Consider the following 26,748-nt stretch of genomic DNA (forward strand, 5'->3'; position numbering starts at 1 on the left):
GATTGTACAGAGAGTAAAAAAATTAAACCAAAACGTCGTGGTAAGGCATAACATAAGACGGTATGTAAGAATTATGGACGTCTTAAAATTATTAAACGATGGTAAATAATAAACGTCGTGGTAATTTTATATCACGTCGTTGAGGACAAAAACCGTCGTCTAAAAGCCACAAAGTACGACGTCTAATGGCGTGTAAAACAAGTAAACTAAATACGACGTGGTATTTAAATAAACACGACGGGTTATTTACAAAATCGTCGTGGTATGGTTTTAAAACGACGGGTTTATTCATAATAACGACGTCTAATGTTAAAAAAAAACAGGGAATTCAAAGTTGGTTATGTTACCGTTTGTTCTTGCTGTTCCCCATTTAAGCGATATCATCCTCTAAATGTAGGGATCTCACTTCAGCCCCAGAACAGCTTGCTTTATCAGACATTGGATTCATGGGACTTGTTTTCGGTTTAAGCATGCTTGGATCAAAATTGGGGATGAGTTGGGAAAGCTGACTTAGTAAATGTTCCCTCTCAGCCTCTACTAATTGTTTGGTTCTAGCTTCCATCTTCTTAGTCTCTTCTTGAAGGACAATTCTTACACTTTCCTTCAATTGATCAGCAAACTTCACCCTTTGTGGTCTAGGTAAATTGAAGAATTGCCTAGGGGAAATCCCAGCACCTACCCCTCTTACTCTCCCTGGATGCTCGGGACCCAAAGCCATGGTCAACACATCATTACTACCAGTTATACTCAGACTGCCTTCAGCCACTTGTTTTTGCAAGTCATCCTAAAACAAAGACAAAAAAAAAAGTCAGCACAAGAAAATACACGACGGTTATTTATAAACAAACGACGCATTATATAATTTCACACGACGGACCAATATAGAAATCGACGTTATAATATCTTTATAACGACGTTAATTAAAACCGACGTGGTTAGTTTCTTAAAATGACGCAATAAATAAACCACCGACGTCTTATGCTGTAATTACAGAAAACAGAGTTGTGATTTCAAATTTAGATATTTCACGACGTTTTTGAAAACATTTCGACGTAGTAATAACATTAACACGACGGAAAACATTAACCACCGACGTCTTATGCTATAATTACAGAAAACAGAGTAGTGATTCCAGATTTATATCTTTCACGACGTTTTTAAAATATTTCGACGTAGTAAAATCATTCACACGACGGAAAAAATATAATATAAGACGTAGTAAGAATTCTACACAGTAATATAAAAATTTAAAACAGAGTGTGTAGGCTTACAATTAATTTTGCTTTCTCTGCCACCTTTGGATCCGGGATGTTACCAAGTTTGTCCTGTCTAGCTTTCTTCCATAAGGTAGATCGATCAATTTCTACCCTAGGCATGGTTTCCTCCAATTGATCCTCCAAACCAGCATATCCTTTTCGAGACAATCGATGATTGTACTCAAGTTTCTCCCTAATCTGTGCATGTTGAGAATGCACAGGACTCAAAGTCTTTGGATAACCTTGAAGCTACAAAGGCATCCCATTCTGCTTTCTCTATGAATTTATATACTGCAGGGGTTGGCTTAATTTCTCCCTCTCATTGATGTATGGAAGGATATAATGCCTAAATCGGTGTAGACTTGAAATCCTTCCATTTCTTGGCAGCAGAAGATAACACCGAGTCTTGCCCCTTGACCTACCACAAAAGCCATGTCAACGGCTTCCCAAATCTGCTCCTTTATATCATTGGGGATGTCAGCCCATTTCTTGTCCACAAGTGGGACTCTGGAGCGTGCCAACACACCAATGTAGGACTGCATCTCAGTATGTGCAGGGCCACATCCTTTCCCCCTTTTATTGTACTCAACAACTGGCTTGATTTTCTGCAATTTTCTCTTCACAACACGAGGCATTGTGCTCATACCTCGACCTCACTTTGAATCCTCAGAAATTGTTGTCGTGCTGCTTGGTTCTTTCTCAGCAGATGAAACAAACTTCATCTTCTTCAAGGGCTTGTCTTGAGGAGTTACCATTCCAAGCTCCTTACCTCCATTTTTTTTGGAGCCAGAGTACTTACTTTGGTCTTGAGAAACCATGGTTACAGAATAAACAAACCTACAAGTGAAAATATTTCGTGAAAAAATTAGAACACAAACGACGGTTATTTATAAACTACGACGTATGATAAGATTTTACACGACGTAATAACATAACATCAGACGTAATAAATGATTAAAGAAGAACAATATAAATTTTTAAACAACGACGAAAAAATATTAAATAAGACGTAATAAGAACTTATTACGTCGATATTTACACGACGTCGTGATATTCATATTAACACGGCGTAAATATTAATATAACGTCGTGTTATGTATATTCACACGACGTGAATAATAAGCTACCGTCGTATTTATAAGAAACCAAAAACATTTTTCTTTCTTTGTGAATGTTTGATTGCAGGTTTCATTTCTCTGAAACATGGTTTTTGTTTTTCCTAATTTGATAAAATACAAAGAAAAAAAGCTTTCTCATCTTTTTATAGACGACGGTATCTTATTATAACGTCGTGGTATGAACATTCACACGGCGTCAATAATAAGATACCGTCGTCTATATAAGATACCAAACCCTACTTTCTTTGTCTCTGTATTTTATCATATTAGGAAAAACGAAAACCATGGTTCAGAGAAATCAAACCTGCAACTAAACAAGCAAATAAAAAATTGAATGTCATTTTAAAAACAACTTAGATCAATTTTAAGACGACGCTAGGACGAGTGACGACCCGTCGTGGTCTACGTATTTAACCACGTAAATAAAAAGCTACCGTCGTCTTATTTAGTTGAGTTAGTTATGTTCAAAGTTCAATCTTTCCCTCTCTGTCTGTGTATTTTATCAAACTTGGAAACAAAAAATGATTTTACTTGAAAAAAGGTAAAAAGATTTTCAAAACAAAAACAGTATGAGCATGCAATATAGCAACAAAAATAGTGAGAAATGAAAGCTTACCTTTAGCGTGCAATGAAAGCTTTCTCTCGGATTTTGGTGTTTAAGTTCAGAGGCGGCGATGAAGACAAGAGGAAGGCGATGAGATACTCCGATGCTCGACAAGGAAAAAGGCGAAAAGTTTTCTCTGGGAGATTGAAATGTTTTCTCGGGTTTGGAAACAGTGCATGTGTAAGTCAGGTAGACGAAAAGTTGTATATGTATACAAACCGTTTCATAGTAATAAGACGGCGGTTTACATAGAACCACGACGTATTAATAGACAAACTACGACGCTAATTTGAACTTATGACGTGGTACATAAATACGACAGTAGTGTTGTAGGTACCGCCGTAGTAAACTCCTAAATAAAAGTCGATAACTCAATATCTCGCGTCATGGTAGAAATATTTAACACGACGGTTGTTTTAAAGTTACGACGTTTATTTTTATAATATACGTCGTTTTATTGTAATATACCGACGTGGATAACACTAAACTAAAACGACGTATTATTTTTCCGACGACGTGGATTCGTTTTTAAACGTCGTTATGTGTAATATAACCGACGTGGATTTTATTTTTTTTATTATAAATATAATTCTTTTCCCCTTTTTCTTATAGTGTATTTTTCAAAAACAGTGCCTTATAGATATAGTTTTTTTTCCCGAGGAAATTAATGTTCTAGAATTTGTAAAGTTTCTTTTCTAGGTGACTGATTTAAATCAAATAAAAATATAAAACAACGATGTTTTTGTTATACCGTCGTCGTTTCTTGTCGTTTTAAGTAAGAATAAAACGACGTAATATATTTGTTACCGACGAGAATTGTTTTTTTTAAACGTCGTTATGTGTAATATAACCGACGTGGATTTGGTTTTTTAATTATAAATAGGGTTTTTTTCCACGGGTTCTTTCAGTTTTAGTATTCGATTAGGGTTTCAACTTCTTCTTGCCCCTTTCTCTGTCTCACCTCATCTCTTGGGAAGTTTTAGGAGTCAATTGTTTGGATGTGAATGTGTGTGTGCGTTTGTGTAGATACACAAACGCACATACATCATTGACTTCCAAAAAATTGTCTCTCTGATTGCAAATCTGTGGCTGCCGTCATGAAATTTTAGGAGGCAATTGTTTGGATGTGAATGTGTGTGTGCGTTTGTGTAGATACACAAACGCACACACATCATTCACTTCCAAAAAATTGTCTCTCTGATTGCAAATCTGTGGCTGCCGTCGTGAAATTTTAGGAGGCAATTGTTTGGATGTTGATGTGTGCGTGCGTTTGTGTAGATACACAAACGCACACATATCATCAACTTCCAAAAAATTGTCTCTCTGATTGCAAATCTGAGGCTGCCGTCGTCAAATTTCAGAGGCAATTTTTTGGATGTTAATGTGTATGTGCGTTTGTGTATCTCAAAGACACAAATACACATACATCATTAACCTCTAAAATATTGTCTTTCTGGTAAGATTATAATGAGCAACAGATCTGGAGTTCCATCTTGTAAGATTTCCTAACCCTTGTGATCTCAGAATAATCTGATTATGTCGGCGGTTTTCTATATAAACCGTCGTGGTTATTTCAATTCTTGTCGTTAGGTAGATCTACCGACGTAGGATAACAAAATCGAAGAAATAAATTTTTTAAAAATTCTTATTCAGACGACGGTTTAAATATAATTTATGACGTATAAAGTGGACAAATACGACGTTAAATTCTATAATACGTCGTTATATGAAAACCCCAACTTGGTAAGATTGAAAGATGTCGTCGTAGAAATACGAGAAAGACGTCGTTATATTTACCTTTGCCGTAGTTGTACATTAATTTAATACGGCGGTATTTTGTATTTTACCGCCGTGGATTTATTTGTAATTTTACGTGCCGCTTATACGAAAACTTGGTCGTGTTAATTTCTGGTAAAACGCGGCTTTTTTGAAACCGTCATCTTTACTTTCTCGTCGGTCGGTTCATAACTTCCGCCGTTATTTGTTGGCTATGATTTTACCTCATGAAAATCCTATTTCAATAAGGCGTCGGTTTTTAAATTAAGTACGTCGTGTTTTTGGAACAGCCATTTGAAACTCCATTTTTTAGTTGTCTAATGTGTTATTACACGGCGGTTTTATAAAACCGTCGTCTTTTAAAAACAACGACGGTTTTCACGTAGACCGTCGTGTTTTTGTGGTCGTCTTTTTCACTTTTTGTAGTAGTGATTTGCATCCAACTCGCTATGTTGTGGTGTGGGAAAGAACTTATCATCTCCTTGTACCTCTCCCAACATTCATGAAAAGCTTCTCCTTCCTTTTGTGTGAAACCAAGGATTTCCTTTCTAATCTTGTTAGTCTTTTGAGCCGGAAAGAATTTCTGCAAAAACTTATTAGAAAGCTCATCCCAAGTGAATTGAAGCACTGGGCAAAGAGTATAACCAAGACTTAGCCTTATCTTTTAAACTGAATGGGAATAGCCTCATCTTAATCTCCTCATCATCAATGCCATGAATTTTGATCTAGCACATATTTCAAAGAATTGCTTAATATGCATGTAAGGATCCTCAGTGGTATTACCATAATAAGTTGGAAAAAGATGAATCATACCACTTTTAAGTTCAAACCTGTCAACTGTGAGTTGAGGATTGACGATGCACAAAGGTTGATCGGTGACTTTGGGAATGGAAACTTCACGAGGTTGGACAACAAGCGCACCACCTCCTTCAACATTATTGTTGTTGTTCGGAATCTCTGTCATCGTGCTTGAACCTTTAGATTCGGAACTTTTAGAATCAGCGCTTGAAGAACTATAATTCCTCCTTAAACCAGCACGTACAGCAACGGTTCTTGGTGAAAGTGGCTCAGGTGAACTTTGCTCCTGGTCAGATTCAGGACATACATACAAAGGAACTCAATTTAGTGCTTTCAATGAAGATAACAACTAAATACAAAAACTGAATACTAAAAGAAAAACCAACGAAAAGAAACAAATGAAACAAACAAAAACAAAAAGAATCAAAGTAATCTAACTATAGTACCATCGTTACCGGTTCCCCGACAACGGCGCCAAAAACTTGTTGATTCAATTCCTGACAACTTAAATGGGTTATTAAAAACAGCAACTTTAATTCTCGCAAGTGCACGAACCATTTATAGTATAGCTTATGTAAATAGGAGGTCGATCCCACGGAGAATGGCAAGGTCGAATTCAACAATGCCTCTTGCTAATTACTCAAGGTCTAGGACAGAATCCTAGCACCACACACGCACTCAAAATGGGTTGTTGAAATGAAAAGAAGAAAGTGAAATGAAAGTGCTTGAAAGTAAACACTGGACAGATTGTAAAACAATAATTGAGAGGTGTTAGAGCCTTAGAATCCACCACTAGTTTTCCTATCCAAGTTATGAATGCATAGAAATTGACTCAAGCTTCATCAACAACAGATTATCGTATACAAGCCTATGGTATCTAGGTGCAGGACACATGATTCTCCTAAGGCATGTAATTGTGCATGGTATCTACACAACACATGATCTCTAATATGCAACCTAAGCATGGTATCTACTTAGAATAAAGCATACAAGAGTCATTAAGCTCCTTCAGAATATGATAATCACACAAGTCCTAGAACATGGTATCTGTCCTAGTCAACCTATGGTTGTTAACCCCTTGAATGATTCTTAGGCCATTCATGTGTTGCTTGTGAAAGAAGAGTAGAATTGGTGAATCTAAACCCCTTTCCAACCTGTGTTAGATGCATAAAATCCTAGTTAGCTATTCTAAGAAAACATACATCAAGCACATAATAAACTGGAGATTAACAACTTGATAATGAAAGCAAGGAAATCAATTAACTATAAAATCATCCATAACATTGAATATTCATGACTAGGGCTTCATCCTAAGCCCTAACTAAATGGATTAGTTAGACATAACTATTAATACGGAAAATAATAAATACATAGATAGGATAAAGAGAGGACAAGAACTAGATGATGGCAGCAAGGAATTCCCAGGACAGCTCCAAGCTCTCTTCTCTCTTTGTGGTGAATCTGAATTTGTGTATGAGAGTAATGGGTGAAGTGAAAATGTGTATCTGACTCTCTATATCTTTGAATGAGTGTGCAGCCCTCTATTTATAGAGTGCAATTTCGCGCTCCCCTTTGGCTGGTGAAGCACACCTCTCTTAGTGCTCCCAACAACTCCAGACCAATACTTGCCATGAAACGACCCGACCCAAATTCCACTTTGAAATCCGGGCGAATCCAGATTTAAATCGACACTGGTGACTGTAGGTCGTAAAGAGACCAAAATACCTTGAAAACAAAAGCACAACGAGGGACTCGATTCGTGGCTACACTGATAATCGTAGGTCGCCTACGCACTTTCGAGGATCAAGCCACACGTAGTTCTTTCTTGGTTCTTGTAGAATTAAATCACGCATCGCAAACCAAGTTCTAGGGTTGGCATTCCTCGAGTATCCATGACTCCGCTTTATGATCCACAAATACTATACAATCTCGAGAAAGTCTAGATTAACATACTTGGAATTAACTACGATCCATCGGTTCAAACGTATTGAACCCGGAAATCGCATGGCGAGATCCGTCGGGTTCAAACGATATCCGAATTAAGATCCGCAAATCCTTAGGATCGAGATCATTCTAGGGATCGTGGTCCCCACCCATCGCCTACACGCCGCCACACGCGGCGGCGCTTGGTGCCTAAAGCGTAACGCATCGCTGAAAAGCTCAACATCTAGGCTCAAGACTCCTATCCTAGGTATAACTCCCCATTTGGAGCCACTTTTGTTCTTGGACCTACCCCAAAAGTGGCGGAAATGGCGGAAAAGTAGCCCAAATCTGTCAATACCTAGGTTTCAAATCGTTCTCCTACACGTGAAATCAACCAATTCCTATCCAACAGGCAGCTAGAGCTCGAGAAATAGGTGAGAAACCATACCTCACTCATCGGAAATGGTGGCGGATGACGAAGAACGAGCGCCTGAAATTTTCTCCAAACCGATCGGGTTTCGCAAAATCCGCGGATTCCGGCGGTTTCGACAGCTGGCTTGGCGAAGGGAAAAGGAAAGCTTCCGGTTCTTTTTGATCCGTCCCAAGGTCGGAGGTGAGGTGTGGCGGCGGTGGCTTGGAGAAAAGTATCGGGGGCTCGGCCGCGAGAGAGAGAGAGCGAGGGTTTTAAAATCTAACTTTGACCGTATTTTGACCATATTTTCTTTGTTATAATTCCGATTCGAGTCCACTACGTGTCTACGGACTTGTTTCGTCGCGCCTACGCAATGGTATAGTTGAAATACCCAATTTCCTTCTTGGTCAAAAAGTCAACCTTTGACCTAATAAAAACTCTAAGGGCATTTTAGTATTTTCCTCCAATAAATTAATAATTAAATATTAATTTTAGGTTTGGGTTATTACATGCCACCTGCTCCAGATGCCCATACTTGCCACCTGCTCCAGCTGCCAAATACATGCTTTGGTATGGTTTTTTAATAGAAAACTTGACTTTTGCTCATCCTTCTGAGTTTCTGAGCTGATTTGACTCCCATATGTGGCTGCCCATACTTAGCACATGGCTCTAGGGATGTAGACACATTTAAATGTGATGGCAGCCAACATGACATTTCTATGAACTTGGTTAAGTATTTGACGTGCTGAGGGCTCCAGATTTATCCAATTTGGCTGAAATTTGGATATACGATAATAGACACCCATTGAAACAACTTCTATCAAGGATGTCTCCTCATCCGACCTGTGTAAGTTGCTGAAATGAGGACTGCAAGATGACCCACGAAACTGGACTGACAAGGAGTGTGGCCCAAATTGGGTTTGTCTTTAAGCTCATATTCCTCTTATCCCAATCAGCCCTTAACAAGCATGGATTGCATCAAATGTGATCTCTTGCTGTCTTAACCTACAAAACAAACAAAAAGAGGTAAGTGACTCAAAATAAAGAGAAACTAAGCAAATCACTAAGTAAAGAAGTCATGTGAATGTATGAAATTATGAACTTATCATGGACTCAATCCGATATCGATTGGTCCAGGAAATCGGAGAATTCAGGTTCGTACGAAGTTCATTTTGAAATGGAGTGATTGGTGTGTTGCATAGTTTTAGCCACTGGATTTCACCCAAAACCCACCATATTATGATGTTCCCTATGTTTTGAACTCAATCTGATATCGACTCGGTTCATGAAATCGGACAATTTTGGTTCAGTACGAAGTTTGTTATGAAATGGAGTGGTTGGTGTATTGCATAGTTTCGGCGATTGAATTTCACTCCAAACCAACCAAATAACTCCTCCCACCATATTATTGTGTTCCTTTTGGACTCAATCCGATATCGATTGGTTTATGAAATCGGACAATTCAGGTTCGTAGGAAGTTCGTTCTGAAATTGAATGGTCGGTGTATTGCATAGTTCTAGGGGTTGGATTTCACTCAAACCCACCAAATGACTCCTACCACCATATTATGATGTTCCCCAAGTTTTGGATTCAATTCGATATCCTTTGGTCCTCAAATCGGACAATTCAAGTTCGCATGCAAAGGGTCGTTTTGATACAATTATCCACTTCATTTCAGAACGAACTCGAACTCAAATGTCCGATTTCAAGACCAATCGATATTGCATTGAGTCCAAAACTTGGGAACACCGTAATATGGTGGGAGGAGTCATTTGGTGAGTTTTGAGTGAAATCAAATGGCTAATGCTGTGCAATACACCATCCACTTCATTTCGTAACGAACTCAATTGTCCGATTTCAAGACCAATCGATATCGGATTGAGTCCAAAACTTGGGGAACACCGTAATATGGTGGGAGGAGTCATTTGGTGAGTTTTGAGTGAAATCAAATGGCTAATGCTGTGCAATACACCATCCACTTCATTTCAAAACGAACTTCGTACGAACCTGAATTATCCGATTTCAAGGACCAATCGATATCGGATTGAGACCAAAACTAGGGGAACACCATAATACTGGAGGGAGGAGTCATTTGGTATATTTTTAGTGAATTCCAATGGCTAAAGCTATGCGATACACCATCCACTTCATTTCAGAACGCACTTCGTACGAACCTGAATTGTCCGATTTCATGGACCAATCGACATTGCATTGAGTCCAAAACTTGGGGAACACCGTAATATGGTGGGAGGAGTCATTTGGTGAGTTTTGAGTGAAATCAAATGGCTAATGCTGTGCAATACACCATCCACTTCATTTGAGCGAACTTCGTCAGAACCTGAATTATCCGATTTCAAGGACCAATCGATATCGGATTGAGTCCAAAACTTGGGGAACACCGTAATATGGTGGGAGGAGTCATTTGGTGAGTTTTGAGTGAAATCAAATGGCTAATGCTTTGTGCAATACACCACCCACTTCATTTCGTAACTTAACTGCGAACTGAATTGTCCGATTTCAATGACCAATCGATATCGGATTGAGTCCAAAACTTGGGGAACACCGTAATATGGTGGGAGGAGTCATTTGGTGAGTTTTGAGTGAAATCAAATGGCTAATCTTTGTGGCAATACACCATCCACTTCATTTCAAAACGAACTTCATCTGAACTTGAATTATCCGACTTCAAGGACCAATCGATGCATCGGATTGAGTCCAAAACTAGGGAACACCTAATACGGAGGGAGAGTCATTTGGTGTATTTTTAGTGAATTCAATGACTAAAGCTATGCGATACACCATCCACTTCATTCAGAACGAACTTCGTGCGAACTGAATTGTCCGATTTCAAGGACCAATCGATATCATTGAGTCCAAAACTTGGGGAACACCGTAATATGGTGGGAGGAGTCATTTGGTGAGTTTTGAGTGAAATCAAATGGCTAATGCTGTACAATACACCATCCACTTCATTTGAGCGAACTAATCGTGACGAACCTAAATTGTCCGATTTTAAGGACCAATCGATATCGGATTGAGTCCAAAACTTGGGGAACACCGTAATATGGTGGGAGGAGTCATTTGGTGAGTTTTGAGTGAAATCAAATGGCTAATGTTGTGCAATATACCATCCACTTCATTTCAGAACGAACTTCGTGAACTGAATTATCCGATTCAGGACCAATCGATATCGGATTGAGTCCAAAACTAGGGGAACACCATAATACGGAGGGAGGAGTCATTTGGTGTATTTTTAGTAATTCCAATGGCTAAAGCTATGTGACACACCATACACTTCATTTGAAGCGACTTCAGATTTAACCTGAATTGTCCGATTTCAAGGACCAATCGATATCGATTGAGTCCAAAACTTGGGGAACACCGTAATATGGTGGGAGGAGTCATTTGGTGAGTTTTGAGTGAAATCAAATGGCTAATGCTGTGCAATACACCATCCACTTCATTTCATAACGAACTTCGTGAACCTGAATTGTCCGATTTCAGGACCAATCGATCATCGGATTGAGTCCAAAACTTGGGGAACACCGTAATATGGTGGGAGGAGTCATTTGGTGAGTTTTGAGTGAAATCAAATGGCTAATGCTGTGCAATACACCATCCACTTCATTTCAAAACGAACTTCATCAGAACACAGATTATCCGATTTCAAGGACCAATCGATATCAGATTGAGTCCAAAACTAGGGAACACACTTAATACGGAGGGACGTCATTTGGTGTATTTTTAGTGAATCCCAATGGCTAAAGCTTATCGCGATACACCATCCACTTCATTTGAACGAACTTCATGAACTTTGAATTGTCCGATTTCAAGGACCAATCGATATTGCATTGAGTCCAAAACTTGGGGAGGCGTAAATATGGTGGGAGGAGTCATTTGGTGAGTTTGAGTGAAATCAAATGGCTAATCTTGCAATACACCATCCACTTCATTTCACAAACGAACTTGCGAACTCAATTATCGATTTCAAGGACCAATCGATATCGGATTGAGTCCAAAACTAGGGGAACACCATAATACTGGAGGGAGGAGTCATTTGGTGTATTTTAGTAATTCCAATGGCTAAAGCTATCACGATACACCATCCACTTCATTTCAGAACGCACTTCGAACTGAATTGTCCGATTTCATGGACCAATCGATGCATTGAGTCCAAAACTTGGGAACACCGTAATATGGTGGGAGGAGTCATTTGGTGAGTTTTGAGTGAAATCAAATGGCTAATGCTGCAATTCACCATCCACTTCATTTCAGAACGAACTGTAGAACTTGAATTGTCCGATTTCAAGGACCAATCGATATCGGATTGAGTCCAAAACTTGGGGAACACCGTAATATGGTTTGAGGAGTCATTTGGTGAGTTTTGAGTGAAATCAAATGGCTAATGCTGTTCAATATACCATCCACTTCATTTGAGCGAACTTCGTGAACCTGAATTATCCGATTTCAAGGACCAATCGATATCGGATTGAGTCCAAAACTAGGGGAACACCATAATACGGAGGGAGGAGTCATTTGGTGTATTTTTAGTGAATTCCAATGGCTAAAGCTATGCGATACACCTTCCACTTCATTTCGAGCGAATTACGTACGAACTGAATTGTCCGATTTCATGGACCAATCGACATTGCATTGAGTCCAAAACTTGGGGAACACCGTAATATGGTGGGAGGAGTCATTTGGTGAGTTTTGAGTGAAATCAAATGGCTAATGCTGCATGCAATACACCATCCACTTCATTTCAGAACGAACTTGTCGAACTAATTATCCGATTTCAAGGACCAATCGATATCGGATTGAGTCCAAAACTTGGGGAACACCGTAATATGGTGGGAGGAGTCATTTGGTGAGTTTTGAGTGAAATCAAATGGCTAATGCTGTGCAATACACCATCCACTTCATTTCAGAACGACTCGTGATTTAACCTAAATTGTCCGATTTCAAGGACCAATCGATGCTCGGATTGAGTCCAAAACTTGGGGACAGGGAACACCGTAATATGGTGGGAGGATGTCATTTGGTGAATTTTGAGTGAAATCAAATGGCTAATGTTGTGCAATACACCATCCACTTCATTTTAGCGAACTTCAAATCTGAACTGAATTATCCGATTTCAAGGACCAATCGATATCGGATTGAGTCCAAAACTAGGGAACACCATAATCTGGAGGAGGAGTCATTTGGTGCATTTTTAGTGAATTCAATGGCTAAAGCTATGTGACACACCATACACTTCATTTCGAGGAACTTAACTGAATTGTCCGATTTCAGGACCAATCGATGTCAGTTGAGTCCAAAACTTGGGAACACCGTAATATGGTGGGAGGAGTCATTTGGTGAGTTTTGAGTGAAATCAAATGGCTAATGCTGTAATATACTCATCCACTCTATTTTTGCAATACACCATCCACTTCATTTGAGCGAACCGTCTGAACCTCAATTATCCGAATTGTCGATTTCAGGACCAATCGATGTCGGATTGAGTCCAAAACTTGGGGAACACCGTAATATGGTGGGAGGAGTCATTTGGTGAGTTTTGAGTGAAATCAAATGGCTAATGCTGTGCAATACACCATCCACTTCATTTCAAAACGAACTTCGTACGAACTCAATTATCCGATTTCAAGGACCAATCGATATCGGATTGAGTCCAAAACTAGGGGAACACCATAATACGGAGGGACGAGTCATTTGGTGTATTTTTAGTGAATTCCAATGGCTAAAGCTATGCGATACACCATCCACTTCATTTCAGAACGAACTTCGTACGAACCTGAATTGTCCGATTTCAAGGACCAATCGATATTGCATTGAGTCCAAAACTTGGGGAACACCGTAATATGGTGGGAGGAGTCATTTGGTGAGTTTTGAGTGAAATCAAATGGCTAATGCTGCAATACACCATCCACTTCATTTCACAACGAACTTCGTACGAACCTGAATTATCCGATTTCAAGGACCAATCGATGTCGGATTGAGTCCAAAACTAGGAACACCATATACGGAGGGAAGGAGTCATTTGGTGTATTTTTAGTGAATTCAATGGCTAAAGCTATGCGATACACCATCCACTTCATTTCAGCGCACTTCGCATGCGAACTGAATTGTCGATTCATGGACCAATCGACATTGCATTGAGTCCAAAACTTGGAACACCGTAATATGGTGGGAGGAGTCATTTGGTGAGTTTTGAGTGAAATCAAATGGCTAATGCTGCGCAATACACCATCCACTTCATTTCAGAACGAACTTAAATGCGAACAATTGTCCGATTTCAGGACCAATCGATATCGGATTGAGTCAAAACTTGGGAACACCGTAATATGGTGGGAGAGTCATTTGGTGAGTTTTGAGTGAAATCAAATGGCTAATCTTTGCAATACACCATCCACTTCATTTGAGCGAACTTCAGAACCTAAATTGTCCGTTTCAGGACCAATCGATATCGGATTGAGTCCAAAACTTGGGGAACACCGTAATATGGTGGGAGGTGTCATTTGGTGAGTTTTGAGTGAAATCAAATGGCTAATGTTGTGCAATATACCATCCACTTCATTTGAAGCGAACCCGTGAACACAGATTATCTGATTTCAAGGACCAATCGATGTCGGTTGAGTCCAAAACTAGGAACACCATAATACGGAGGAGGAGTCATTTGGTGTATTTTTAGTGAATTCCAATGGCTAAAGCTATGTGACACACCATACACTTCATTTGAGCGAACCGTCAATTTTTATCGAACTGAATGTCGATTTCAAGGACCAATCGATATCAGTTGAGTCCAAAACTTGGAACACAGTAATATGGTGGGAGGAGTCATTTGGTGAGTTTTGGTGAAATCAAATGGCTAATGCTGTGCAATACACCATCCACTTCATTTGAGCGACTAATGCTGAACTGAATTGTCCGATTTCAGAGGACCAATCGATATCGGATTGAGTCCAAAACTTTCAAGGGAACACCGTAATATTATTGTTGGAGGAGTCATTTGGTGAGTTTTGAGGTGAAATCAAATGGCTAATCTTTGTGCAATACACCATCACTTCATTTCAAAGCGAACTTCATCTGAACACAGATTATCGATTTCAAGGACCAATCGATATCGGATTGAGTCAAAACTAGGGAACACATGTCGGAGGGGCGAGTCATTTGGTGTATTTTTAGTAATTCAATGGCTAAAGCTATCGATACACCATCCACTTCATTTGAGCGAACTTCGTCACGAACCTGAATTGTCCGATTTCAAGGACCAATCGATTTGCATTGAGTCCAAAACTTGGAACACTTGTAATATGGTGGGAGAGTCATTTGGTGAGTTTTGGTGAAATCAAATGGCTAATCTTGTGCAATACACCATCCACTTCATTTCTGCGAACTTGTCTGAACACAGATTATCCGATTTCAGGACCAATCGATATCGGATTGAGTCAAAACTAGGGAACACCATAATACGGAGGAGGAGTCATTTGGTGTATTTTAGTAATTCAATGGCTAAAGCTATCGATACACCATCCACTTCATTTGAGCGCGCCAACGAACTGAGATTGTCGATTTAGAACAATCGACATTGCATTGAGTCAAAACTTGGGAACACCGTAATATGGTGGGAGGAGTCATTTGGTGAGTTTTAGGTGAAATCAAATGGCTAATCTTTGTGCAATACACCATCCACTTCATTTCAAAGCGAACTTAAATGCGAACTTAATTATCGATTTCAAGGACCAATCGATATCGGTTGAGACCAAAACTAGAGGAACACCATATCTGGAGGGAGGAGTCATTTGGTGTATTTTTAGTAATTCAATGGCTAAAGCTATCGATACACCATCCACTTCATTGAAACACCGTACAAACTGAATTGTCGATTTCATGGACCAATCGACATTGCATTGAGTCAAAACTTGGGAACACCGTAATATGGTGGGATGAGTCATTTGGTGTATTTTTAGTGAATTCCAATGGCTAAAGCTATGTGACACACCATACACTTCATTTGAGCAGAACTCGTCTGAACTGATTGTCCGATTTCAAGGACCAATCGATATCAGGATTGAGTCCAAAACTAGGGGAACACCATAATACGGAGGGAGGAGTCATTTGGTGTATTTTAGTAATTCAATGGCTAAAGCTATGTGACACACCATACACTTCATTTGAGCGAACAAATGCGAACTTTGAATGTCGATTTCAAGGACCAATCGATATCGGATTGAGTCAAAACTTGGGAACACCGTAATATGGTGGGAGGAGTCATTTGGTGAGTTTTGAGTGAAATCAAATGGCTAATGTTGTGCAATACACCATCCACTTCATTTCAGAATGAACCGTCGACGAACCTGAATTGTCCGATTTCAAGGACCAATCGATATCGGATTGAGTCCAAAACTTGGGGAACACCGTAATATGGTGGGAGGAGTCATTGGTGAGTTTTGAGTGAAATCAAATGGCTAATGTATGCACAATACACCATCCACTTCATTTCAAAGCGAACTTCATCTGAACCTGAATTATCGATTTCAAGGACCAATCGATGCTCGGTTGAGTCAAAACTAGGGAACACCTTGTCAATACGGAGGGACGAGTCATTTGGTGTATTTTAGTGAATTCAATGGCTAAAGCTATCGATACACCATCCACTTCATTTGAGCGAACCCATTCAATGAACACAGGTGTCCGATTTCAGGACCAATCGATATTGCATTGAGTCAAAACTTGGGAACACCGTAATATGGTGGGAGGAGTCATTTGGTGAGTTTTGAGTGAAATCAAATGGCTAATCTTGCAATACACCATCTGTCACTTCATTTCACAGCGAACCGTCTGAACTCGAATTATCCGATTTCAAGGACCAATCGATATCCAGTTGAGTCAAAACTAGGGAACACCATAATACGGAGGGAGGACTCATTTGGTGTATTTTAGTGAATTCAATGGCTAAAGCTATCGATACACCATCCACTTCATTTGAGCGCGCCTTGTGCGTCTGAACTGGAATTGTCCGATTTCATGGACCAATCGACATTGCATTGAGTCCAAAACTTGCGGAACACCGTAATATGGTGGGAGAAGTCATTTGGTGAGTTTTAGGTGAAATCAAATGGCTAATGCTTTGCATATACACCATCCACTTCATTTCGAAAGAACTTGTCTGAACTGAATTGTCCGTTTCAAGGACCAATCGATATCGGTTGAGTCAAAACTTGAGAACACATAGTAATATGGTTTGAGTCATTTGGTGAGTTTTAGGTGAAATCAAATGGCTAATCTTTGCTGCAATATACCATCCACTTCATTTGAGCGAACCGTATGAACTGAATTATCCGATTTCAGGACCAATCGATGTCGGATTGAGTCCAAAACTAGGGAACACCATAATACGGAGGAGTCATTTGGTGTATTTTTAGTGAATTCAATGGCTAAAGCTATCGATACACCATCCACTTCATTTCAGAGCACTAACCGCAACTGAATTATCCATTTCATGGAACAATCGACATGCATTGAGTCCAAAACTTAGAACACTATAATATGGTGGGAGGAGTCATTTGGTGAGTTTTGAGTGAAATCAAATGGCTTTCATCTGAGCGACCAATTCAGGACCATACCATTGACTTCAGTAATTTCAAAGCGGGTACAAACACCGTACAGGTTATGGGAGGAGTCATTTGGTGAGTTTTGGTGAAATCAAATGGCTAATGCTTTGCAATACACCACATCCACTTCATTTCAGAACGAACTTCGAAATTATCCGATTTCAAGGACCAATCGATATCGGATTGAGACCAAAACTAGGGAACACCATAATACGGAGGAGGAGTCATTTGGTGTATTTTTAGTGAATTTCAATGGCTAAAGCTATCGATACACCATCCACTTCATTTGAGAAGCGCCTGATTATCGATTTCATGGACCAATCGACATTGCATTGAGTCAAAACTTGGGAACACCGTAATATGGTGGGAGGAGTCATTTGGTGAGTTTTAGTGAAATCAAATGGCTAATGCTGTAATACACCATCCACTTCATTTGAGCGAACTTGCGTCTGCGAACTTGAATTATCCGATTTCAGGACCAATCGATGTCGGATTGAGTCAAAACTAGGGAACACCATAATAAGGAGGAGGAGTCATTTGGTGTATTTTTAGTGAATTCAAATGGCTGAAGCTATGCGATACACCATCCACTTCATTTGAGCGAACCGTGCAGAACACAAATTATCCGAGTTCAAGCACCAATCGATGTTGCATTGAGTCCAAAACTTGGGAACAGTAATATGGTGGGAGGAGTCATTTGGTGAGTTTTGGTGAAATCAAATGGCTAATCTTTGCAATACACCATCCACTTCATTTGAGCGAACTTGATGAGAACACAATTGTCCGATTTCAGGACCAATCGATATCGGATTGAGTCCAAAACTTGAGGAACACCGTAATATGGTTTGAGAGTCATTTGGTGAGTTTTGGTGAAATCAAATGGCTAATGCTGTGCATCGATATACCATCCACTTCATTTGAAGCGAACTTGCGAACTGAATTATCCGATTTCAGGACCAATCGATGCTCGGAGTTGAGTCAAAACTAGGGAACATGCAATGGAGGGGCGGAGTCATTTGGTGTATTTTTAGTAATTCAATGGCTAAAGCTATACGCGATACACCATCCACTTCATTTGAGCGACCGTCTGAACCGAATTGTCCGATTCAAGGACCAATCGATATTGCATTGAGTCAAAACTTGGGAACACCGTAATATGGTGGGAGGAGTCATTTGGTGAGTTTTGGTGAAATCAAATGGCTAATCTTTGCAATACACCATCCACTTCATTTCTGACGAACCGAACTGAACACAATTATCCGATTTCAGGACCAATCGATATCGGATTGAGTCCAAAACAGGGAACACCATAATACGGAGGAGAGAGTCATTTGGTGTATTTTAGTGAATTCAATGGCTAAAGCTATGCGATACATCCACTTCATTTGAAGCCTTTTAATCTGAACTTTGTTTGTCAGATTTCATGGACCAATCGACATTGCATTGAGTCCAAAACTTGGGAACACGTAATATGGTGGGAGAGTCATTTGGTGAGTTTGAGTGAAATCAAATGGCTAATGCTGAAATACACCATCCACTTCATTTGAGCGAACCGTGCGAACTGAGATTGTCAGATTTCAGGACCAATCGATATCGGATTGAGTCCAAAACTTGGGAACACCGTAATATGGTTTGAGAGTCATTTGGTGAGTTTGAGTGAAATCAAATGGCTAATCTGTGCAATATACCATCCACTTCATTTGAGCGAACTTCTGAACAGAATTATCCGATTTCAAGGACCAATCGATGTCGGATTGAGTCAAAACTAGGGAACACCATAATCGGAGGAGGAGTCATTTGGTGTATTTTTAGTGAATTCAATGGATAGCTATGCGATACATCATCCACTTCATTTGAGCGCGCCCGATTAAATCGAACATGGATTGTCAGATTCATGGACCAATCGACATTGCATTGAGTCAAAACTTGGAACACCGTAATATGGTGGGAGGAGTCATTTGGTGAGTTTTGAGTGAAATCAAATGGCTAATCTTGTAATACACCATCCACTTCATTTGAAAGAACTTGTCGAACTGAATTGTCCGATTTCAAGGACCAATCGATATCGGATTGAGTCAAAACTTAGAACACGTAATATGGTTTGAGAGTCATTTGGTGAGTTTTGAGTGAAATCAAATGGCTAATCTGCAATACACCATCACTTCATTTCAGGAAGCGAACCGTATGAACTGGTGTCCGATTCAAGGACCAATCGATATCGGTTGAGTCCAAAACTAGAACACCATAATAGGAGGAGGAGTCATTTGGTGTATTTTTAGTGAATTCAATGGCTGAAGCTATCGATACACCATCCACTTCATTTGAGCGAACTTATGCGAACTGAATTATCCGATTTCAAGCACCAATCGATATTGCATTGAGTCCAAAACTTGGGAACACGTAATATGGCGGGAGAGTCATTTGGTGAGTTTTGAGGTGAAATCAAATGGCTAATGCTTTGCAATACCATCCACTTCATTTAGAGCGAACTTACGTGCGAACACAGATTGTCCGATTTCAGGACCAATCGATGTCGGATTGAGTCCAAAACTAGAACACCATAATCTGGAGGGAGAGTCATTTGGTGTATTTTTAGTAATTCAATGGCTAAAGCTATCAATCGACACACCATCCACTTCTTTTGGAAAACAGAACTTCTTGAGCCACAGATTGTCCGATTTCAAGGACCAATCGATGCATTGAGTCAAAACTTGAGGAACATCGTAATATGGTGGGAGGAGTCATTTGGTGAGTTTTGAGTGAAATCAAATGGCTAATCTTGTGCATACACCATCCACTTCATTTCAAGCGAACTTAATACGACACAGATTATCCGATTTCAAGGACCAATCGATATCATTTGAGTCAAAACTGAGGAACACCATAATACGGAGGGGCGGAGTCATTTGGTGTATTTTAGTAATTCAATGGCTAAAGCTATCGATACACATCCACTTCATTTGAGCGAACTTAAATGCGAACTTTGGACAATTATCCGATTTCAAGACCAATCGATGTCAGTTGAGTCAAAACTTGGGAACACAGTAATATGGTGGGAGAGTCCTTTGGTGAGTTTTGAGTGAAATCAAATGGCTAATCTGTACAATACACCATCCACTTCATTTGAGCGAACCGTGCGAACACAGATTATCGATTTCAGGACCAATCGATATCGTTGAGACCAAAACTAGGGAACACCATAATACGGAGGAGGAGTCATTTGGTGTATTTTGAGTGAATTCAAATGGCTAAAGCTATCGATACACCATCCACTTCATTTGAGCGAACTTCATGCGAACACAGATGAATGTCCGATTTCAAGGATCAATCGATATCGGATTGAGTCAAAACTTGGGAACACCGTAATATGGTGGGAGGAGTCATTTGGTGTGTTTTGGTGAAATCATATGGCTAATCTTGTGCAATACACCATCCACTTCATTTGAGCGAACTTCGTACGAGCAGAACTGATTATCCGATTTCAAGGACCAATCGATATCGGTTGAGACCAAAACTAGGGAACACCATAATACGGAGGAGAGTCATTTGGTGTATTTTAGTAAATTCAATGGATAAAGCTATACGATACACATCCACTTCATTTGAGAGCGCGCCCGTGCGAACAGATTGTCCGATTTCATGGACCAATCGACATTGCATTGAGTCAAAACTTAGAACACCGTAATATGGTGGGAGGAGTCATTTGGTGAGTTTTGGTGAAATCAAATGGCTAATCTTCTATACACCATCCACTTCATTTGAGCGAACTTGTCTGAACTGAATTATCCGATTTCAAGGACCAATCGATATCGGATTGAGTCAAAACTTAGGAACACCGTAATATGGTTTGAGAGTCATTTGGTGAGTTTTAGTGAAATCAAATGGCTAATGCTGTAATACACATCCACTTCATTTGAAACGACCATTATGAACACGAATTGTCCGATTTCAAGGACCAATCGATATCGGATTGAGTCCAAAACTAGGGAACACCATAATATGGAGGGAGGAGTCATTTGGTGTATTTTTAGTGAATTCAATGTAAGCTATGCGATACACCATCCACTTCATTTGAAGCGAACCGTCTGAACTGGATTGTCAGATTTCAAGCACCAATCGATATTGCATTGAGTCCAAAACTTGAGGAACACCGTAATATGGTGGGAGGAGTCATTTGGTGAGTTTGAGTGAAATCAAATGGCTAATGCTGCGCAATACCATCCACTTCATTTGAGCGAACTTGTCACAGAACAGATTGTCGATTCAAGACCAATCGATGTCAGTTGAGTCCAAACTAGGGAACACCATGTCATGGAGGGAGAGTCATTTGGTGTATTTTGAGTAATTCAATGGCTAAAGCTATCGACACACCATCCACTTCTTTTGAGAGCAGACTTCTTACGAACAGATTGTGATTTCAGAGGACCAATCGATATTACATTAGTCCAAAACTTGGGAACATCGTAATATGGTGGGAGTCATTTGGTGAGTTTAGGTGAAATCAAATAGCTAATCTTTATGCAATACACCATCCACTTCATTTCAAAGCGAACCGTCTGAACACGAATTATCGATTTCAGGACCAATCGATATCGAGTTGAGTCCAAAACTGAGAACACCATAATATGGAGGAGAGTCATTTGGTGTATTTTAGTGAATTCAATGGCTAAAGCTATGCGATACACCATCCACTTCATTTGAGCGAACCGTGCGAACACAGATTGTCCGATTTCAAGGACCAATCGATGTCGGATTGAGTCAAAACTTGGGAACACCAGTAATATGGTGGGAGGAGTCATTTGAGTTTTGAGTGAAATCAAATGGCTAATCTTGTACAATACACCATCCACTTCATTTGAGCGAACCGTCTGAACTTGAATTATCCGATTTCAAGGACCAATCGATGTCAGTTGAGACCAAAACTAGGGAACACCATATACGGAGGAGGAGTCATTTGGTGTATTTTAGTGAATTCAAATGGCTAAAGCTATCACGATACACCATCCACTTCATTTGAGCAGACCGTCACGAACTGGTATCCGATTTAAAGGATCAATCGATATCAGTTGAGTCAAAACTTAGGAACACCGTAATATGGTGGGAGGAGTCATTTGGTGTGTTTTAGGTGAAATCAAATGGCTAATGCTGTGCAATACACCATCCACTTCATTTGAAGCGAACTTGTGCGAACTGAATTATCCGATTCAGGACCAATCGATATCAGTTGAGACCAAAACTAGGGAACACCATAATACGGAGGAGGAGTCATTTGGTGTATTTTAGTGATTCAATGGCTAAAGCTATCACGATACACCATCCACTTCATTTGGAAGCAGCCGTCACGAACTGAATTGTCCGATTTCATGGACCAATCGATATGCATTGAGTCAAAACTTAGGGAACACCGTAATATGGTGGGAGTCATTTGGTGAGTTTTGAGTAAATCAAATGGCTAATCTTTGTACAATACACCATCCACTTCATTTGAGCGAACTTAAATGCGAACTGAATTATCGATTTCAAGGACCAATCGATATCAGTTGAGTCCAAAACTAGGGTAACACCATAATACGGAGGGAGGAGTCATTTGGTGTATTTTTAGTGAATTCAATGGCTAAAGCTATCACGATACCATCCACTTCATTTGAGCGAACTTAAATCGAACTTGATTGTCCGATTTCAGGACCAATCGATATCTCATTGAGTCCAAAACTTGGGAACACCTTAATATGGTGGGAGGTCATTTGGTGAGTTTTAGTGAAATCAAATGGCTAATCTTGTACAATACACCATCCACTTCATTTCAAAATGAACTTCATCTGAACACAATTATCGATTTCAGGACCAATCGATATCGGATTGAGTCAAAACTAGGGAACACCATATCTGGAGGGGGAGTCATTTGGTGTATTTTGAAGTAATTCAATGGCTAGCTGCTCGATGCACACCATCCACTTCATTTGAGCGAACTTGTCGAACACAATTGTCGATTTCAAGGACCAATCGATGTCAGTTGAGTCCAAACAGAACACGTAATATGGTGGGAGGAGTCATTTGGTGAGTTTAGTGAAATCAAATGGCTAATCTTGTCAATACACCATCCACTTCATTTGAGCGAACCCGTCACGAACTGAATTATCGATTTCAAGGACCAATCGATATCAGTTGAGACCAAAACTAGGGAACACCATAATACGGAGGAGAGTCATTTGGTGTATTTTTGAGTAATTCAATGGCTAAAGCTATCACGATACACAATCCACTTCATTTGAGCGAACTTCGTACGAACCTAAATTGTCCGATTTCAAGGACCAATCGATATCGGATTGAGTCCAAAACTTGGGGAACACCGTAATATGGTGGGAGGAGTCATTTGGTGAGTTTTGAGTGAAATCAAATGGCTAATGCTGTGCAATACACCATCCACTTCATTTCAGAACGAACCGTGCGAACACAGATTATCCGAAGGACCAATCGATATCGGATTGAGTCCAAAATTAGGGAACACCATAATACGGAGGGAGGAGTCATTTGGTGTATTTTTAGTGAATTCCAATGGCTAAAGCTATGCGATACACCATCCACTTCATTTCAGAACGCACTCCGTGCGAACACAGATTGTCCTATTTGGACCAATCGACATCGCATTGAGTCCAAAACTTGGGGAACACCGTAATATGGTGGGAGGAGTCATTTGGTGAGTTTTGAGTGAAATCAAATGGCTAATGCTGTGCAATACACCATCCACTTCATTTGAGCGAACTTAAATGCGAACTTTGAATATCCGATTTCAGGACCAATCGATATCGGTTGAGTCCAAAACTAGGGAACACCATAATCTGGAGGAGGAGTCATTTGGTGTATTTTAGTAATTCAATGGCTAAAGCTATCGATACACCATCCACTTCATTTGAGCGCCGTACAAACTGGTGTCCGATTTCAGGACCAATCGATATTGCATTGAGTCAAAACTTGGGAACACCGTAATATGGTGGGAGGAGTCATTTGGTGAGTTTTGAGTGAAATCAAATGGCTAATCTTTGCAATAATACATCCACTTCATTTGAGCGAACTTATCGAACTGAATTATCCGATTTCAAGGACCAATCGATATCGGTTGAGACCAAAACTAGGGAACACCATATACGGAGGGAGGAGTCATTTGGTGTATTTTAGTAATTCAATGGCTAAAGCTATCGATACACCATCACTTCATTTGAAGCGCCTTGCGAACACAGATTGTCCGATTTCATGGACCAATCGACATTGCATTGAGTCCAAAACTTGGGAACACCGTAATATGGTGGGAGGTCATTTGGTGAGTTTTAGGTGAAATCAAATGGCTAATCTTTGTGCAATACACCATCCACTTCATTTGAGAGCGAACCGTCTGAACACAGATTATCGATTTCAAGGACCAATCGATATCGGATTGAGTCCAAAACAGGGAACACCATAATATGGAGGAGGAGTCATTTGGTGTATTTTAGTGAATTCAATGGCTAAAGCTATCGATACACCATCCACTTCATTTCAAACGCAGCCAGTACAAACTGGGATGTCCATTTCAGGACCAATCGACATTACATTGAGTCCAAAACTTGGGAACACCGTAATATGGTGGGAGGAGTCATTTGGTGAGTTTAGGTGAAATCAAATGGCTAATCTTTGTGCAATACACCATCCACTTCATTTGAGCGAACCGTCAGACGCACAGATTGTCAGATTTCAAGGATCAATCGATGTCAGATTGAGTCAAAACTTGGGAACACCGTAATATTGGGAGAGTCATTTGGTGAGTTTTAGTGAAAATCAAATGGCTAATCTTTGTACAATACACCATCCACTTCATTTGAGCGAACCGTCGAACTGAATTGTCGATTTCAAGGACCAATCGATATCATTGAGTCCAAAACTAGGAACACCATAATATGGAGGAGGAGTCATTTGGTGTATTTTAGTGAATTCAAATGGCTAAAGCTATGCGATACCATCCACTTCATTTGAGCGAACCCGTCAGAACTGAGATTGTCAGTTTCAAGGACCAATCGATATCGGATTGAGTCCAAAACAGGGAACACGTAATATGGTGGGAGGAGTCATTTGGTGTGTTTTGGTGAAATCAAATGGCTAATCTGTGCAATACACCATCACTTCATTTGAAGCGAACTTAAATCACGAACTAGATTATCGATTTCAAGGACCAATCGATATCTCAGTTGAGTCAAAACTAGGGTAACACATAATCTGAGAGGAGGAGTCATTTGGTGTATTTTAAGTGAATTCAATGGCTAAAGCTATCGATACACCATCCACTTCATTTGAGCGAACTTGTCTGAACTTAATTGTCCGATTTCAGGACCAATCGATATCTCATTGAGTCAAAACTTAGGAACACCTTAATATGGTGGGAGGAGTCATTTGGTGAGTTTTGAGTGAAATCAAATGGCTAATGCTATGCAATACACCATCCACTTCATTTCAAAAGAACTTCGTCACGAACTGAATTATCGATTTCAGGACCAATCGATGCTCAGTTGAGTCCAAAACTAGAGAACACCATAATATGGTGGGAGGAGTCATTTGGTGTATTTTAGTGAATTCAATGGCTAAAGCTATGCGATACACATCCACTTCATTTGAGCAGACTTACGTCACGAACTGGTGTCCCGATTTCAAGGACCAATCGATATCGGATTGAGTCAAAACTTGGAACACCAGTAATATGGTGGGAGGAGTCATTTGGTGAGTTTTGGTGAAATCAAATGGCTAATCTTGTACAATACACCATCCACTTCATTTGAGCAGACTTAAATACGAACTGAATTATCGATTTCAAGGACCAATCGATGTCAGGATTGAGTCAAAATTAGGGAACACCATAATATGGTGGAGGTCATTTGGTGTTTTAGTGAAATCAATGGCTAAAGCTATAAATACCATCATTCATTTGGAGCGCATAAATACGAACACAGATTGTCGATTTCAAGGACCAATCGATATGCGTTGAGTCAAAACTTGGGAACACAGTAATATGGTGGGAGGAGTCATTTGGTGAGTTTGGTGAAATCAAATGGCTAATGCATGCAATACACCATCCACTTCATTTGAGCGAACTTAATACGAACACAGATTATCCGATTTCAAGGACCAATCGATATCGGATTGAGTCCAAACTAGGGAACACCATAATATGGAGGAGGTCATTTGGTGTATTTTTAGTAATTCAATGGCTAAAGCTGTCACG

General features: G+C 39.9%; 1 non-coding gene and 1 pseudogene across 1 annotated transcript; one reads left to right on the forward strand and one right to left on the reverse strand.

The window, feature by feature from the left end:
• LOC103331092 (uncharacterized) overlaps positions 1-26,748 on the reverse strand; it is a 110,415-nt pseudogene that overhangs the window by 32,994 nt on the left and 50,673 nt on the right.
• Positions 5,204-5,310, forward strand: LOC148916868 (small nucleolar RNA R71). Its single transcript, XR_016127622.1, has one exon. It is a non-coding gene; the product is annotated as a small nucleolar RNA R71 (small nucleolar RNA).

Source organism: Prunus mume, linkage group LG5, assembly GCF_029339155.1.
Source record: "Prunus mume cultivar Tortuosa linkage group LG5, ASM2933915v1, whole genome shotgun sequence".
Lineage (NCBI taxonomy): Eukaryota > Viridiplantae > Streptophyta > Magnoliopsida > Rosales > Rosaceae > Prunus > Prunus mume.